Here is a 5508-nt window from a genome sequence, read left to right on the forward strand (position 1 = left end):
CACCCATCCAAATCTGCACATTATTCATGTCCAGATGCTGGTCTTACAGCCCAATCCTGAGCTGCCTGGAACACAGGGCTGCCGCAGTGCCGAAAATGGCTGTTGCGGCAACATGACTGCATCTGGGCAGCCACCGGCAGCTCCTCAGGGTAAGAAAGTAGCCCTACTCGAATAAAAGAGTTCCATGTCGGGCCACGATCAGGATCCGGTGGAACTGAGCTCCACCAGTTCCGCCCTCCTCCAGCCCCACTGTCTCCTCTCCGGCACACCTCTGAATGGGTGATCAAGTGCCCACTGTCAGACCTATCTCCCTGATTAGCAGTCACCTTCAACTGTGTAGATGATTATGGAATACATCACTTGTGCATTGTAAACCTATATTCAAATGAAACCAGTAGAGCTGAAGCAAATATTTTTTTCAACCTCACAAAGCACTCTGAGGGACATCATGTTTTACAAAATGTGCTGCCCTCTCTTTCAAAGCAATTTCTGTAATATAGGATGCTCAACATCTTTAAAACAATAACAACAACAACAATAATTTGGTGGGCCACTGTGAAATACAGGAAGCTGGACTAGATGGGCCTATGGCCTGATCCAGCGGGGTGGGGCTGTTCTTATGTTAATAATTCAAGTATTTTAGTTCATTGAAAGATAATCCAGTTTACCTCAGTTCCAATGTTTTGTATCCTTTTTAGAATGGCATCTCCCATAAGCCACTTGGCTTTTCAAACCACTGAACAACAATGTACTATTGCTTGTTTTGTGAGATGTGTCTGAGAATTCAGTTCTCATGAGAGTTCCCTTCATGACTGTTGGCTTTTAGATGTATTCTCTGGTACTTTGTCAGTTCTTCACATTCTATGTGTCAGCAATAATCACCTCGATAGACATTTCATCGTTATGTGTTTTGTGACTTTGAAAAGGAGTTTCTATCTTCCTTTACCATCCTCCTATTTCTTTGGGAATGTAGCCTCCCTGAGATGTCTCATCCTGGGGAAAAAAACCACCTTGAGGGTTGTTTGCAGTTGGAAATGGGCGAGTCACAATTAAACAGTTCTTAAAGATCCCTTTAAACACTTTTCCTACTACAGCTAATCTGTGGGTGGTGAGGGGGCCTAGATCACAACCTGGGCAGAAGTGCGTGTGCAAATGTGGTCTAGGAATGAGCTGTATATACAGATAGAAAATGAAGTAGGAGACAGAAGGAGACAGACATCAGTCACTTGTTCCTGCTGTAACTAAACTTCATGCATCCATCTGAGCTTTGGGCTATCAAACACCAGCTGCCCTATTATTATTATTATTATTATTATTATTATTATTATTATTATTATTATTATTATTATTATTATTATTATTAACAGTATTTATATACTGCTTTTCAACTAAAAGTTCACAAAGTGGTTTACAGAGAAAAATCAAATAACTAAATGGCTCCCTGTCCCAAAAGGGCTCACAATCTAAAAAAATGCAAATGAATACCAGCAGACAGCCACTAGAACAGACAGTGCTGGGGTGAGGTGGGCCAGTTACTCTCCCCCTGCTAAAAAAAGGAGCACCCACTTGAAAAAGTGCCTCTTACCCAATTACCCTATGGGGAAGGAACAGGCAGGGGAAGAGACATTTTCCCACTTCAGCTGGAGAATTCCCTCTCCCTGGATCACCTGAAACCCAATCTTTAAGTTATGCTTACAATATAAGATTAAAAGCTTGCCTTTACTCACTTTAGGAGCTATGCAGGGGTGCATTTTCAATTGTGGCTGTGCAGCAGTGATATTAATAATACAGGTGTGCGCCACTTAATGACAGGGATACGTTCTCCAATCCTCATTGTTATGCGATTAGGTCATTAAGTGAGCATTCAGCCCAATCTATTGCCTTTGTTGTGTAAACAGACACTCCCAGTCAGATGCTAGTTGGCTGCACAGGCTACTGAAGACTGATTACCTCTTCTTTGCATTAAGAGCCTCTTTGCTGTGTAAACAGACACTTTGCTGCAGGCAGTGGGAGACCTGACTGCCTCATTAAGAGACTCTTTGTTGTGCTTTGACCACCACTGTATATGTGACCTGTCGTTAAGCAAACGGTTGTTAAGTGGCGCACGCCTGTAAATATATGGTCTGGGTGACCAGGTCCATCAGTGCTGGCTACTGGACTGAGGACACCACTCACAATCTAAACAGGTGCAAAGGAACAACAGCACAGCCACTAGAAAAGACACTGTGCTTGGGTGAAGAGAGACAGTTACTCTTCCTCTACTAACTATAAAAGGAGCACCACTAGAAAAAGTGCCTCTTTGCCCACTTAGCAGAGTCTCTCTATAGATAGAAGACATAGAATATCTGGCCTGTAGTCTGCCTGCAGCGTGCCTCCTGGCTCATCAGTTCTGAGGCTCATCAGATCATTTCAGTGTAAAATCTTGATCGTGAAGATCAATGGCAACATATATTGATATACCAACCATCCAAGAACTGGCAATCAGTGAAACTAATCCACTTCTCTGTCATGGTTGTGAAATGACCCATACTCAGTTTTAAAACAGTGAGTAACCTTGATGAAGTGCAGAAACCTAATCTAAGAGCAACCTTATATAAAATATGATTTTGTAATATCCTGAACAAGTAAACAATAATCTTAACATGATTTTCCTATTATTAATCTATACTTAGACTATCTTAAGTCCTGTAAAATTCATTATCATCCCAACCCATAAACTAAACTATAGTAAGAAGCTATATTTGTTTCACTTTACATTTTCATTTGATGCACATATCTTTAAATATGCAGTAAGGCATAGCAGGTATAAATTATGAAATAATAAGTCACATAAACTTGTGCATAAGCCGTAATTCAACCTTTGCTATTTTTATTGTGTAGTTAGCATGCCAAAGTAATATTTATGATCTGATTTCTGTGCCTAAGTAAGCTCCTGAATCCTCTGACAAAACAGATATATACTCATATTCTCTCTGGCCCCAAACCACTGAGACTTGCAGCAGCAGGAGCAGCTGTATACATAGTAATGAATGGTACAAGGATCTCTATATGTGCACTGGATTGACAGCTGGTGAGTGCTGTCAGTTTTCACAGCACCAGTTACCCTTGGGAGATTGATTTGGGAAGCTGGAGTTTGCACCAGTTTCCCTTTACCCAAACATATATCAAGGCTGAACAGCCCAAATGTTACTGGGTGTGTTTTTCAGAACACGTGCACATGGGGTAAATCTATTGTGTGTGTGGGGACCAAGTGCAGTGACCAATGGCACAGGTCAATGGCCAGTGGCATAGCTCTCCTAGCCAGCATAAACATTGTAGATCATGAGCTTCTTCCACCTACCCACCTGTCCTAGGCACTCTTCTTTGTTTGACACTTCCAGGATCTGTAGCTCTGACCAGTCTCCACAAACCTGCCCCCACCACCGTGAGGCTGTGCAGCCTCCCTTTTCTCTTCCAGGTTGATCCTCAACCCAGAAGTACTTGAAAATGATATCAGATCAGGATTATGCAAGTCACAGGTGAACCAGAAAGAATGCTTCAAGGTGCAGGCCTAGTGAGGTGTCCCAGTGCTGCTCTATAAATGGGCCCAATTAGATGTGGCAGGGAAAGGCACATTGGGTAGTTCATATTGGAATGGAAGTCTATGTTTTACATCAGAGCGAGCTCAAAGATGGCAAGGCTTTATCTCTTCCCTGTGTTATCTCTCTGTTTTCTGTCTCTTCAACCATGTTTCTCCTATCTTCATACATACCTAGTGACAGAGTCCACCTACCGTGTTTCCCCAAAAATAAGACTTACCCCCAAAATAAGACCTAGTTGTGATCAGGGCCAGGAGGGGGGGTGGGAGGGGTCCTCGGGCAGGGCAGGTGGACAATTTGACCAGAATGCCGCAATTCCCCAGCACCACCTAGAAAGTTCCTGCTGTGCTGCCTTGGGCAGAGGACGCTGAGGAAGAGCTAAGGCGGGAAGCAGCAAGCGAGGCAATCCTGCCTACCAGGCTCTGAGGCTCTCCAGAGCCTCACGTTCCATGAAGTAAGTCCCATTAACTATAAAGGGACTGACTTCTGAGTAGACAGGCAGGCAGGGATCCTCCTGGGCGCTTAGGGAACACTCCACACCTTCCAGGGAACAAGCCCCATTAACTATAAAGGGACTGACTTCTGAGTAGACAGGCAGGCAGGGATCCTCCTGGGTTCTGAGGGGATATTTTTGTAAGGAATATTTTTTGTACATGAATGACTGGATTGTTGTACATTAAAAAAAATAAGACCTACCCTGAAAATAAGACCTAGTGTGTTTTTTTGAGCCAAAAAAAATATAAGACAGTGTCTTATTTTGGGGGACACACGGTAAGAGAAAAGTGTGTAGAGTGACCGAGGAAGAGTATTCAGTTTTGCTCACCCAAAGTTGTTTTTTGATGCAGAAATCAGATGGCCACTTTATGTTTGAAGGGGTCAAACACATTACTAAAAACGGTGCTGGCCATGTCACATCTAGTTGGCCCCTGAAAATGAAAATACGTGCCTTTGGTTTAATTTCTAAGGCATGGAAAAGTTTTTCTTTTTTTTTCCTTGAGCCTCTTTTTGAAAATGAAACTTAAATATTAGCATGTAAGAATTGCTCAGCTGGGAAAAATGAGATTTTATTTTAAGAACTTTTAATGGGAACCGAAATGTTGTATTATGAAGTATTGCACTCAGCAGCTATTTTGGGCTGCAAGTAAACGCTAAATTTAAATTGCAGTGAAAAGAATTAATGAATATCTCTCCTACTTATGCAACTTAGACAAAAATCTGTTAGCACATTTGGATTAATTACATACCAAGAAGACTGCGCTAAATAAACTACAGCTCACCACTTTAAATGTTTCCCCCTGTCTAATCACAGTACACTCATGGAATATTTCAAGAGAGAATGTTCACCTTGTATTTCCTGAATCCCAGGTAGCTTTCAAAATAACATGAGTCTTTACAGAATAAGTAGCTCCTTAACAATGCTAAATCTTTCAGTTTTATTATGTTTTGCATTCAAAAGGAGAATTTGGGTGCTATTTTTAAAGATTACTACTGGTTTTAATGTTCACATTTTTAGATTTTCCAGATGCTTTCAAAAATAAGTAAGTCAGCTGTTCCAAAAATAAGAGGGTGCTTTGGTTGACCCTCCCCTCATAAAAGAAATGAATAGGGTAAGATTATGAAGGCAACGATGATTATGAAGATTATCCATCAATTGCTTAAAAGATACATGCTGTGCATCCCTAATATCCAGATATGTTCCAGTTTCAACCAAATACACTGAAAATGTTCTTAACTCCAGTAGTTGCCATAACTCACGGGGGGGGGGGTAGTTTGTTGTTTTCTTGAGTGACTAATGTTGCAGTTTGTATGAGCAGTAATTCTGAAGTCTCCTGGAATTTTGATAGAACTGTGCTCTTAAGGAGCACACAAATGCCACACGGTTATACATGAGTCTGTTCTGAAATACTGCAAAGTGACATCTACATCTGTG

The sequence above is a fragment of the Tiliqua scincoides genome, chromosome 3, assembly GCF_035046505.1.
Source record: "Tiliqua scincoides isolate rTilSci1 chromosome 3, rTilSci1.hap2, whole genome shotgun sequence".
NCBI classification, from domain to species: Eukaryota; Metazoa; Chordata; class Lepidosauria; order Squamata; family Scincidae; genus Tiliqua; species Tiliqua scincoides.